A 14,229-nucleotide genomic window follows, 5' to 3' on the forward strand; every position below is an offset into this window, starting at 1 on the left:
TTAATCTCTTGTGTGGTACTGTGTCAAACGCCTTCTTGCAGTCCAAGAAAATGCAATCCACCCACCCCTCTCTCTCTTGTCTTACTGCTGTTACCTTGTCATAGGACTGCAGTAGGTTTGTGAAACAGGATTTCCCGTCCCTGAAACCATGTTGGCTGCTGCTGATGAGATCATTCCTTTCTAGGTGATCCACCACTCTTCTCCTGATAACCTTCTCCATGATTTTGCATACTATACATGTCAGTGACACTGGTCTGTAGTTTAGTGCTTCATGTCTGTCTCCTTTTTTAAAGATTGGGACTACATTTGCTGTCTTCTATGCCTCAAGCAATCTCCCTGTTTAATTAGCATAATTAATATAAGCATTTAATAATTAGCATAAGAAAATATTGCATAAACGTGTATAAATATCAGAAAACTGAAAAAATGTGAGACAAATTTTACCTCGATTAATTTTTGCGGAATTATTTCTAATTTAAGTCAAGAAGGTTCAAAAAGATAGATTTTTCTTTTTAAAATATATTTATATAATTATTTGCATGAAGAACAATTGTTTTGGTTAAACAACATGAAAGAGAATAAGAAAATATGAAGGTGAAACAGCATGGGAGAGAGCAAGAGAAAATGTTTGGGTACAATAGTTTGGTGAAAAGTATAAGAATGGGGGAAAAAATAGTGGCAAATAATGTCATTACTTTTACATATGACTGACTGGCTTCATTCTCCACAACAACATGGTGGCAATACTCTTAGACGAGCCTTGGGTTCGTCTCTGAGTCTACCGTCCGTAGCCGTGATTTCAGAAGATAACACCTTTGTGAAGACCTCCAAGACCGCCACCGTGGCCGACGTAGACTGGGTAGTAGACAGGAACCGTCCTGACTGGAGCTGCACTAAAGCTAATCGGTTTAACCTTCTTGAACAGTATCGGGGCGGGGCTGGCGAGGACCGCGGCCACTGCCAGCAGGAGAACCATGAACACTGATGTCTGCAGAAGAAACAACATCAGTGATTTACTTTCTTAAACATGAAGCTCTATATCAGTCTCTCTATAGAAGCAAATTTATATATCTAACTTTGCTTTCTCATTAAATACTCATATATATATGCTCATTCAACACAGATTACTCACAAACTTCATCGTGGAGAACTGATGTTTGCCTGTGTCCTCTGAGGTCTGGGTCTTCTTTATATACCAGACATATTGTGAAAGATGTCAGCTGGAAGGATTTATGTTATAGTAATTGTGTTAATCTCTTGTCTGCGCATGTTATCATAAACTAAGAAAAACTTGCCCTGAATAAAAAACACAACTTTAGAATATTACTGATCTTGACATATGTGATCACTTTTTGCTCTCCTAAACTGAAGGTTTCCAGGTTACGAGATGTTTTCTAGATACAGTTTCATAGTTTGTTATAACAGTAATTTCCAATGATTTATGTAGTATCTGTATTTTGCATTTTGTAAATGTACATTTACATTTATGATGAACAAAGACATTAACAACATTTTATTAGCCAGAATCTCCTCTATACAAAGGTGTCACATCCCTCTACCAGCCCGGCGAGTTGCAACAACAGAACGGATATTCTCGCTATGATTAAATTTTAGATTTTGCCGTCCATGCAGTTAGAGTATTATTCAACTAATATCCATCTTGTGGACGGTAGCTGCTAGTTTATTGTACACCTCATATCCATCCTTCTGACGGTAGCTGATAGTTTATTGTACACCTCTTATCCGTCCTCCTGACGGTAGTTGCTAGTTTATTGTACACCTCGTATCCATCCTGTGGACGGTAGCTGCTAGTTTATTGTGCACCTCATATCCATCCTGTGGACGGTAGCTGCTAGTTTATTGTACACCTCATATCCATCCTTCTGACGGTAGCTGATAGTTTATTGTACACCTCTTATCCGTCCTCCTGACGGTAGTTGCTAGTTTATTGTACACCTCATATCCATCCTGTGGACGGTAGCTGCTAGTTTATTGTGCACCTCATATCCATCCTGTGGACGGTAGCTGCTAGTTTATTGTACACCTCATATCCATCCTTCTGACGGTAGCTGATAGTTTATTGTACACCTCTTATCCGTCCTCCTGACGGTAGCTGCTAGTTTATTGTACACCTCATATCCATCCTGTGGACGGTAGCTGCTAGTTTATTGTACACCTCATATCCATCCTTCTGACGGTAGCTGATAGTTTATTGTACACCTCTTATCCGTCCTCCTGACGGTAGCTGCTAGTTTATTGTACACCTCATATCCATCCTGTGGACGGTAGCTGCTAGTTTATTGTACACCTCATATCCATCCTGTGGACGGTAGCTGCTAGTTTATTGTACACCTCATATCCATCCTGTGGACGGTAGCTGCTAGTTTATTGTACACCTCATATCCATCCTGTGGACGGTAGCTGCTAGTTTATTGTACACCTCATATCCATCCTGTGGACGGTAGCTGCTAGTTTATTGTACACCTCATATCCATCCTGTGGACGGTAGCTGCTAGTTTATTGTGCACTCCATAACCATCCTCTGAAGGGTGCTGCAAGAATATGTGAATCTACAAAAGTTCTGGAAAGTATGTCAAAAAAAGGGATAACAGGATTGCCTCAAAATTTATATTAACATTTTATAAGAACATAAGAATATAAGAAAGAAGGAACACTGCAACAGGCCTACTGACCCATGCGGAGCAGGTCCGTTTCCCCCCCCCCCCGGATTAGCCCAATGACCCACCCAGTCTGGTCACCCCTACTCAAGGAAGGAGCACGGCACCAGACCCAGCAGCACAAGCTAGTCAGGTCCAACTCACACCTACCCACACCCACTCATGTATTTATCTAACCTATTTTTAAAACTACACAACGTTTAAGCCTCAATAACTGTGCTCGGGAGTTTGCCCCACTCATCCACAACTCTATTACCAAACCAGTGCTTTCCTACATCCTTCCTGAAACAGAATTTTTCCAACTTGAAACAATTGCTGCGAGTCCTATCTTGGCTGGAAATTTTCAGCACGCTGTTTACATCCCCTTTATTTATTCCTGTTTTCCATTTATACATCTCGATCATATCATCCCTAATTCTACGCCTTTCGAGAGAGTGCAGATTCAGGGCCCTCAGTCTATCCTCCCCGGGCCGATTTCTGATAAATGGGATCATCTTTGTCATCCTCCTCTGTTCGTTTTCCAGATCATTTATATCCATTCTGTAATACGGTGACCAGAACTGTGCAGCCTAATCTAAATGAGGCCTAACCAAGGATATATAGAGTTGAAGAACAACCTGAGGACTTCTATTATTTATACTTCTAGATATGAAGCCAAGAATTCTGTTAGCTTTATTGCGAACATTAATGCACTGTCTTCATTTTAGATTACTGCTAACCAGAACTCCTAATTCCTTTTCGCAATCAGTAGTATTAAGTTCTACATTATTTAGTTTATATGTCGCATGGGTATTTTCCCGTCCAACATTTAGAACTTTGCATTTGTCTATATTAAACTGCATCTGTCACTTCTCCGACCATTGCATCAGTCTATTCAAATCATCCTGGAGTGCTCTAGTGTCCTCATTAGAATGAATTGGACGGCCTATTTTGGTGTCATCAGCAAATTTGCTTATGTCGCTATTTATTCCCTCATCTATGTCGTTTATGTAAATTGTGAACAACAACGGGCCCAACACTGACCCCTGAGGAACACCGATTGTGACGTGCCCCCATTCTGATTTCTCCGCATTTATGCAAACTCTCTGCTGCCTATTTGTCAGCCATGCCTCTGCCCAGGAAAAAATTTCTCCTATTCCGTGTGCCTTAAGTTTCCTCAATAGCCTCTGATGTGGAACTCTATCGAAAGCCTTACTGGAGTCCATATACACAATATCATATTCATTACCATGATCTACCTCCTCAAACACCTTAGTGAAAACGCCCCTTTGTAAAACCGTGTTGAGATTCATTAATCTGTCTGTGCCTATCAAGATGGCTACGAATTCCTTCAGCAATTAATGATTCCATAAATTTTCCCACTATGGAGGTAAGGCTTATTGGTCTATAGTTCGAAGCCAAGGACCTGTCACCTGCCTTGTAAATAGGTATTACATTTGCCATTTTCCAATTATCAGGCACTATGCCAGTTTGTAGTGATATGTTAAAAGGATTAGCCAAAGGTATGCTAAGTTCCTCTTTACATTCCTTTAACACCCTTGCAAACAGTTCATCAGGACCTGGGGATTTGTTAGGTTTTACTTTCTCTATTTGTCTGAGGACCATGTCACTAGTTACTGCAATCTTGCATAGTTTATTATCATCCTGTTCTACATAATTTATTATTTCAGGAATATCGCTAGTATTTTCCTGGGTGAAAACTGAGAGGAAGTAGGTATTTAGAATTTCACACATCCTTATCACTGTCAGTGATCTGACCTGAGTTACTCTTAAGTGGGCCAGTCTTGTCCCTAATCTTACTTCTGTATACCTGAAAGAACCCTTTTGGGTTAGTCTTTGAATCCCTTGCGACCTTAGCCTCATAATCCCTTTTTTGCTTTTCTTATTCCTTTATTTCTCTCTTTAATTAAATATATTGATTTCTTAACTGCTCATCCCCTCTTTTGATACGCCTACATCTGCCTCTCTTTTGATCAATGAGATGTTTCAATCTATTGTTCATCCATTTGGGATCATTTTTGTTAGATCCAATTTCCATTCTCGGAACAAAAGTTGTCTGGGCAGCTAGAATTATGCTCTGAAAAACGTCATATTGACAGCCAAGATCACCTACCTGACCCATAGTCAGGACATCCCAATTTAGCCCACCCAGGAAATTTTTCAGTCCCATGAAGTCGGCCAAGCAAAAATCTGGGACAGAGATTTGATTGCAGTTATCTGGGTAATTCCATAATATATTAAAACTAAGTGATTTGTGATCACTTTCCCCAAGCTCATCATTAACCTCAAGATTATTAATTAGTGAATCTTTGCTGGCAAGAACCAAGTCAAGCAGATTGTTTTCTCTAGTTGATTCCATCACAACCTGTTCTAAAAAGCAATCCTGAACCGTATCAAGAAAGTCATATTGCTCCAATCAATTTGTCTAAAGTTAAAATCTCCCATTATCACAACATTTTCATAACTAGATGCCTTATGAATTTCGTCCCATAACAGCTTACTGCACTCCCTATCAAGGTTTGGGGGCCTATAAATCACACCAAGAATTAATTTGTCACGACCCTCGAGAAACTGTTGCCAAACAGATTCTGTGTTCGATGTTTCTAATCTTGTATCATGTCTAAGACAACAATTTAAATTTTCTCTGACATACATCGCCACTCCACCGCCCTTCCTGTTGACCCTATCAGTGTGGAATAATGTATAACCCTGTATGTTGCATTCAGAAGGCATTTCTCTATCTTTCAGGTTGAACCAGGTCTCTGTTATACCAATAATATCTGTATTACCTACACTTGCAAGTAATCTTAGCTCATCTATCTCATTTCTAAGACTCCTACTATTTGTACAGTAAACCTTAAGGGAGCTAGTCACTCGTTGCCCTCTGCTATCTCTCTTTGTTTGTTGATCAATTGATTTGCCATTACTAGCAACTTTATTTGGAATATTGTCTTTTAAACATATCCCTGAGGTATCCCGGTAATAACTGCTGTTTTTAACCCTAATACTGCAGCCGGATTGTTTCCCACAAACACCCACTCCTCTATAATCTATCAGTTTAAATTCCTAGACAAGTCATCAATTACCCTCTCAATCGAATTGGCTAATGCAACCACTCCATCCCCAGAGAGATGAACCCCATCCCTTGCATACATATCACGTTTGCCAAAGAATAGGTCCCAGTTATTAATGAGTGGGATTGCAAGTTCCTTGCAGTATCTGTCTAGCCAGCAATATATACCAATTGCCCTAGACATCCATTCATTGCCCATTCCCTTTCTAGGAAAGATGCTACATATGACTGGGATCCCTCCCTTAGACCTAACTACTTCTATGGCTGACCTGTACTTATCCAGCAGCTCCTGTCTCCTGCCCTTCCCAGTGTCATTACCTCCAGCACTAAGACAGATAATGTGCTTGTTCCCATTACCTGACATAATATTATCCAACCTACTGACTATGTCACCAACACCAGCTCCTGGAAGGCACACCCTCTGTCTGACCATTCTGTCTCCGTTACAAAAAGCACGGTCCATATAGCAGGGGGATCAGTGGTACCTTCAACCTCACTAACCACTGAAGTACACTCGTCCTGGAGAACAGAAAATCGATTTCCTACCTTCACATCTTCTCTGTTAACCCTCCTTATCTTCCTTCTTCCTGAACTGTGAACCACGTGCCACTTAAAGCGGCTGCCACTATCACTGCTGGTGACCATTTCCTCCTTACCAGCTATATCCTTCTCACACTCACTCCCAGACTCATCTAGGCGAAGCTTCAGCTTCCTATTTTCCTCCTGAAGAAGTAGAACCTCCTTCTTCAACACTTTAACCTGAGATTCTAAAACAATACAACAAGCCATGGTGCTTGGTAACAGCCCACGCTAACTCCCAGAGCTTAGGACAGGTATGACTGCAGGTGACCACTGACATCAGCGTACTGATATGTTACAAGAAAATATTGAATATTTGCAAGAAAAGTCAGGTTGACTACAATAATACATTAGTTATGATGTGACAAATATGTCAGTTTTTGTGTGGATATTCACCTTGATTAAGTTAGCATCTGTGTTTCTGCCTTGACCAAAGACACTGTTAAGGTCGTCATACTACTAAGATGTTTGTCAGGTAACATTTTCCCTGGCGATAAAATCCTACATCATATCCTGACCAGGTGATATTTATTGTGTGTTGTTTCAACTTGAGTATGTGTGTTTGTGTGTGTGTGTGTGTGTGTGTGTGTGTGTGTGTGTGTGTGTGTGTGTGTGTGTGTGTGTGTGTGTGTGTGTGTGTGTGTTTGTGTGTTTGTGTGTGTGTGTGTACTCACCTAGTTGTACTCACCTAGTTGAGGTTGCAGGGGTCGAGTCCGAGCTTTTGGCCCCTCCTCTTCACTGATCGCTACTAGGTCACTCTCCCTGAACCGTGAGCTTTATCATACCTCTGCTTAAAGCTATGTATGGATCCTGCCTCCACCACATCGCTTCCCAAACTATTCCACTTACTGACTACTCTGTGGCTGAAGAAATACTTCCTAACATTCCTGTGATTCATCTGTGTCTTCAACTTCCAACTGTGTCCCCTTGTTACTGTGTCCAATCTCTGGAACATCCTGTCTTTGTCCACCTTGTCAATTCCTCTCAGTATTTTGTATGTAGTTATCATGTCTCCCGTATCTCTCCTGTCCTCCAGTGTCGTCAGGTTGATTTCCCTTAACCTCTCCTCGTAGGACATACCTCTTAGCTCTGGGACTAGTCTTGTTGCAAACCTTTGCACTTTCTCTAGTTTCTTTACGTGCTTGGCTAGGTGCGAGTTCCAAACTGGTGCCGCATACTCCAATATGGGCCTAACGTACAAGGTGTACAGGGTCCTGAACGATTCCTTATTAAGATGTCGGAATGCTGTTCTGAGGTTTGCTAGGTGCCCATATGCTGCAGCAGTTATTTGGTTGATGTGCGCTTCAGGAGATGTGCCTGGTGTTATACTCACCCCAAGATCTTTTTCCTTGAGTGAGGTTTGTAGTCTCTGGCCCCCTAGACTGTACTCCGTCTGCGGTCTTCTTTGCCCTTCCCCAATCTTAATGACTTTGCACTTGGTGGGATTGAACTCCAGGAGCCAATTGCTGGACCAGGTCTGCGGCCTGTCCAGATCCCTTTGTAGTTCTGCCTGGTCTTCGATCGAGTGAATTCTTCTCATCAACTTCACGTCATCTGCAAACAGGGACACCTCAGAGTCTATTCCTTCCGTCATGTCGTTCACAAATACCAGAAACAGCACTGGTCCTAATACTGACCCCTGTGGGACCCCGCTGGTCACAGGTGCCCACTCTGACACCTCGCCACGTACCATTACTCGCTGCTGTCTTTCTGACAAGTATTCTCTGATCCATTGTAGTGCCTTCCCTGTTATCCCTGCTTGGTCCTCCAGTTTTTGCACCAATCTCTTGTGTGGAACTGTGTCAAACGCCTTCTTGACGTCCAAGAATATGCAATCCACCCACCCCTCTCTCTTGTCTTACTACTGTCACCATTTGTAGATGAATGGTTCAGAGAACCGACATGTTGATAAATTAGACACACGTGCAACTCTTGGGTATCTTCATTGAGGAAACGTTTCGCCACACAGTGGCTTCATCAGTCCAAACGTAGGAGAAACTTGAAGAACAGGAGGAGAATGAGGTAATCAGTCCCTCAACCTTGAGTCGATGTGTTCAGTCTCCTCCTGTTCTTCAAGTTTCTCCTACGTTTGGACTGATGAAGCCACTGTGTGGCGAAACGTTTCCTCAATGAAGATACCCAAGAGTTGCACATGTGTCTAATTTATCAACATGTCGGTTCTCTGAACCATTCATCTACAAATCTGTCAGACACTGCAACTTCTTGGGATCTTAATACTTAGGATTTCCTCGCTTGCCTAATTCTTGGGCACGACCTACTTCCACATTGAACAAATGTGACACGACCTATGACTGCTGCACCTCTCCTGCCATACGGTTTATAAGCTACTTCTCCGCTGATATGCCGTATTCTATTCAAGATTGATGGACTGAACACATCGACTCAAGGTTGAGGGACTGATTACCTCATTCTCCTCCTGTTCTTCAAGTTTCTCCTACGTTTGGACTGATGAAGCCACTGTGTGGCGAAACGTTTCCTCAATGAAGATACCCAAGAGTTGCACATGTGTCTAATTTATCAACATCTACAGTCACCATGTCATAGAACTCCAGTAGGTTTGTGACACATGATTTCCCGTCCCTGAAATCATGTTGGCTGCTGTTGATGAGATCATTCCTTTCTAGGTGTTCCACCACTCTTCTCCTGATAATCTTCTCCATGATTTTGCATACTATACATGTCAGTGACACTGGTCTGTAGTTTAATGCTTCATGTCTGACTCCTTTTTTAAAGATTGGGACTACATTTGTTGTCTTCCATGCCTCAGGCAATCTCCCTGTTTCGATAGATGAATTGAATATTGTTGTTAGGGGTACACATAGCGCCTCTGCTCCCTCTCTCAATACCCATGGGGAGATGTTATCTGGCCCCATTGCCTTTGAGGTATCTAGCTCACTCAGAAGCCTCTTCACTTCTTCCTCGGTTGTGTGCACTGTGTCCAGCACATGGTGGTGTGCCCCACCTCTCCGTCTTTCTGGAGCCCCTTCTGTCTCCTCTGTGAACACTTCTTTGAATCTCTTCTTGAGTTCCTCACATACTTCATGGTCATTTCTTGTTGTCTCTCCTCCTTCCTTCCTTAGCCTGATTACCTGGTCCTTGACTGTTGTTTTCCTCCTGATGTGGCTGTACAACAGTTTCGGGTCAGATTTGGCTTTCGCTGCTATATCATTTTCATATTGTCTTTGGGCCTCCCTTCTTATCTGTGCATATTCGTTTCTGGCTCTACGACTGCTCTCCTTATTCTCCTGGGTCCTTTGCCTTCTATATTTCTTCCATTCCCTAGCACTCTTGGTTTTTGCCTCCCTGCACCTTTGGGTAAACCATGGGCTCATCCTGGCTTTTTCATTATTCCTGTTACCCTTGGGTACAAACCTCTCCTTAGCCTCCTTGCTCATTGTTGCAACATATTCCATCATCTCATTAACTGGCTTCCCTGCCAGTTCTCTGTCCCACTGAACCCCGTTCAGGAAGTTCCTCATTCCTGTGTAGTCCCCTTTCTTGTAGTTTGGCTTCATTCGTCCTGGCCTTCCTGCTTCTCCCTCCACTTGTAGCTCTACTGTTTATTCGAAGCTTAAAACCACATGGTCACTGGCCCCAAGGGGTCTTTCATATGTGATGTCCTCGATATCTGCACTACTCAAGGTGAATACTAAGTCCAGCCTTGCTGGTTCATCCTCTCCTCTCTTTCTTGTAGTGTCCCTTACGTGTTGTTACATGAAGTTTTCCAGTACCACCTCCATCATCTTAGCCCTCCATGTATCTTGGACCCCATGTGGGTCCAAGTTCTCCCAATCGATCTCCTTGTGTTTAAAGTCACCCATGATCAGGAGCTTTCCCCTGCATGCATGAGCTCTTCTGGCCACTATAGCCTGTGAGTCAACCATCGCTCTATTGCTCTCGTCGTACTCTTGTGTGTGTGTGTGTGTGTGTTTGTGTGTGTGTGTGTGTGTGTGTGTGTGTGTGTGTGTGTGTGTGTGTGTGTGTGTGTGTGTGTGTGCGTGTGTGTGTGTGTGTGTGTGTGTGTGTGTGTGTGTGTGTGTGTGTGTGTGTGTGTGTGTGTGTGTGTGTGTGTGTGTGTGTGTGTGTGAGTGTGTGTGTGTGTGTGTGTGTGTGTGTGTGTGTGTGTTTGTGTGTGTGTGTGTGTGTGTGTGTGTTTGTGAGTGTGTGTGTGTGTGTGTGTGTGTGTGTGTGTGTGTGTGTGTGTGTGTGTTTGTGAGTGTGTGTGTGTGTGTGTGTGTGTGTGTGTTTGTGAGTGTGTGTGTGTGTGTGTGTGTGTGTGTGTGTGTGTGTGTGTGTGTGTGTGTGTGTGTGTGTGTTTGTGAGTGTGTGTGTGTGTGTGTGTGTGTGTGTGTGTGTGTGTGTGTGTGTGTGTGTGTGTGTGTGTGTGTGTGTGTGTGTGTGTGTGTGTGTGTGTGTGTGTGTGTGTGTGTGTGTGTGTGTGTGTGTGTGTGTGTTCATTTCTCCGTGAAAGCAGTCCTATACGAAGGAAAGAACTTCATATAAACCAATATAAAGATATGGGAAGATCTGTATATCTCGATCTCCAACTGAGACTTTCTTCACAATATCAGATAGAGGTTGAGTTTAACAGAATTTCCATCAACTATTTGTGTGTTTCTTATGTTCATGTCAGCAACTTGGGTTATTTTCAGTAGAGCATAATAATCTTGGTAGTGAATTCAGAATCCTTGGGTTTAAAAAGTCTTGCTGTTTTTTAGTAAATACTCCTTGTAGTGTGTTTACATTATTATATATTAAAAATTATTAATTTTGATGACAATTGTTTGTTGTTTCAGGCTCAAAGGCTCCCCAATATTTTCTTTATAATTAAAAATTCTCAGTTCAAAGTCTTTATTTTGCCTCTTCGGGGTCACTCTTTATTAGTAATTCTCTTAATATAAATACTGGAGCCACTCAATTGTCTTCTCTCTTTCACGTGATATCAAACAGTAAATTATATACATTTATGAACAAGAATTTCTTCTCCTCGTTCTTTATTTCTTCTATTACAATTTCAATATTTATATTTAGAATATAAATTATTACATCTTTTCTCTTTGTCATACCAATATTGCAAATGCCTCTCAAGTCTTCACTACTCACCATCTCAGTAAAACTAAAAAATATATATTTTTAAATTTAGACTTCATTTAGCTTCATTGTATCATGTTTCTTTTATAATGTCATTTTAAATATTTTTAAATGCATTTGTTTATCTGATTCCCAATTTATTTGATTTGGTTTGGTTGTTCTGCGTCCTTTGTTTCTTCTTTTAACAGTATTTATGTAGTATTATTTTTATGCTGCCCTTCTTGGTATAGTCTAATCTAATTGATATATCTTTGCAGGCAAAATTTTTGTTTGAATTCCTTACTTTTCTTGAGTTAATGTTAATCCTTGTTGCCTGTCTGTGTCTTTCTTATTTTGTCTAATTCGCCTTTATACTGCTATGATTATTTTATTAAAATCTTCTAAGTATTTTGTAATTTCTTTAACATGTTGCTTTTCCTCTTTGCTTTTTCTATTCTTTATTAAATTTCTTTTTTTCTGAAGAGATGAAAACACTAAAATATTTTCTGTCATCAGTTTCCTTCAGTACATCACAATTATTTGTAGTTCCTTTATTATTTAAGACTTAATTATTTTGCGTTTATCCGTAAATTTAATTTCTTCAGATAATGCCATTTCCTCTCTTATTTCTATATTTTTTACACTCCAGCATAAACATCCTTAGCTACTAACCGAACGAAGGATTCGAACCCGTGGTGAGACACGCGTAAAACTAGCAGGCCAATGCACTATCCTAACCTCGTCTATCATACTATTCTAATACATTTTATTTCGTTTTTAAGACGTGTTGTCCATACTAGCTTTATTCAACTTAATAAGCAGAAAGGGCGTAAGTAATTACGAATGTGTTCCTTTCTTCAGACCAAATTGTTTTGGTGAGAAACAAATATGTTAAAAATATATTTTAATTAGTTTTGCTTTGGAATGGCAAAAGTTATGTTTTTGGGACCTTAGGAAATTGATACAGGATAAATTATCCTTAAAATAATTTTTTGGGGCTGAAATAATCACCATTCTCAAAATCTCAAATGATTTCTTATTTAAGTGATCTCATTAATATGAGAAAATATTGTATGTAAATGTATAGAGGAGATATGAGGACCTGAAAGAGCTAACTTTTTTGCTCGATTTGTTTGGAGAATTATTTTCCAATTTAGGTTAAAGAGATTTAAGCGGATAACTTTTGTAAATATATTTACACAGTACATTGATTAACATGTATGACAGAGAGTAAGAGCATGTTTAGGTTAAACAGTGATGAAGAGAATAAGAGGAAATGTTTGGGTGAAAGAGTATGAGGGGGAGAGTATTAGGATGGGTAAAAATAGTGGCAAACAACGCCATAGTTTTTACATCTGGCTGACTGGCTTGATTCTCAACAACCACATAGTGGCAATACTCTTAGACGAACTTTGGTTTCGTCTCTGAGTCTACCGTCCGAAGTTAACACCTTTGTAAAAGCCTCCAGGGTAGACTGGGTAGTAGACAGGAACCGTCCTGACAGGAGCTGTGTTAATGCCAACCGGTAAAATCTTCTTGATCAGTATCGGGGCGGGGCTGGCGAGGACCGCGGCCACTGCCAGCAGGAGAACCATGAACACTGACGTCTGCAGAAGAAACATCACTGATATACTCTCTTATATCATGAAAGATTATATCACTCACGCTATAGAAACAAACTTATATATCTAAGTTTGCTTGATCATAAAATACACATGTACACATTCTCATTCAGCACAGATTACTCACAAACTTCATCGTGGAGAACTGATGTTTGCCTGTGTCCTCTGATGGTCTGACTCGTCCTTATATATCGCCACTGTGAAGGATATCGACTAGAGAAATTTATATTACTGCGAAATGAAGAAAACCTTATCTTGATTAAAAAAAAAAAAGACAACTTTTCTGAATGTGGCTGATCTTGACCTGACTCTGGTCGCTGTCTTGTTCCTGTAAGCTAAAGTTTTCCAGCTTAAGAACACTGTCCTATGCTGTGTATGAGACGACATCTGAACTGGGACATAGTTGAAAGGTATTTAAATTAAAAAAAATTATTAAAAATTATTTATAATTCAAGCAATTTCAGCCTTCTTTGTTAATATTATAATTTCCAAGAGGCCTAGGAGATAGATAGGTCCCAAAAGGTTTAACAGGAACAGATCTGTAAATATATTTTAAGTTTATATTTCACCTGTTACAAGCAAATTTAGGATATTTGCTTAAAATGTCTGATAGACTTCAATAAAACATATGTTATAATGTGTCAAGTCTGTTATTTTCCACCAGGTGTAAACTCCGAACAGGTAAGTTAGCGGTTAGTTTTTTTTTCTTGAGTGAAGGCTAGAGTGAGCAGGGTTTCAAATGCCTGAGAACTGTATCAGAAAGCTGGTGATATCATTTGCTTATGTGTGTTAATTATGCACTCACCGACGTGTGCTCACCGAGTTGCAGGATTAAGACTGAGTTCCTGGCTCCTCATCCCTGACTACCTTGACCATCATCACTGATTTCTGGTCTCTCGGACTTTATTATATCTACTTTCGAAACTGCGCATTGAGTTTTCCTTCGGTATTTCCTCGTCCAAGTCATTCCACTCCTCAACCACCCTGATATTAAAGTAATATTTTCTTTCATTCCTGTGGTTTATGTGTCTTCAGCCTCCACCTGTGTCCTCTTGATCCTGGCTCTCTTAATTAAAACTTTCTGTCTCTTCCTTTCCTTTGAATTCTTAGAATTTAGTATGTTATAATCATGTCCGTCCTTCCTTCTGACTGGGTCGTCAGGTTCGGTCCCTTCAACTTCTCACAC

This window comes from Cherax quadricarinatus, chromosome 5, assembly GCF_038502225.1.
Source record: "Cherax quadricarinatus isolate ZL_2023a chromosome 5, ASM3850222v1, whole genome shotgun sequence".
Classification (NCBI taxonomy): domain Eukaryota; kingdom Metazoa; phylum Arthropoda; class Malacostraca; order Decapoda; family Parastacidae; genus Cherax; species Cherax quadricarinatus.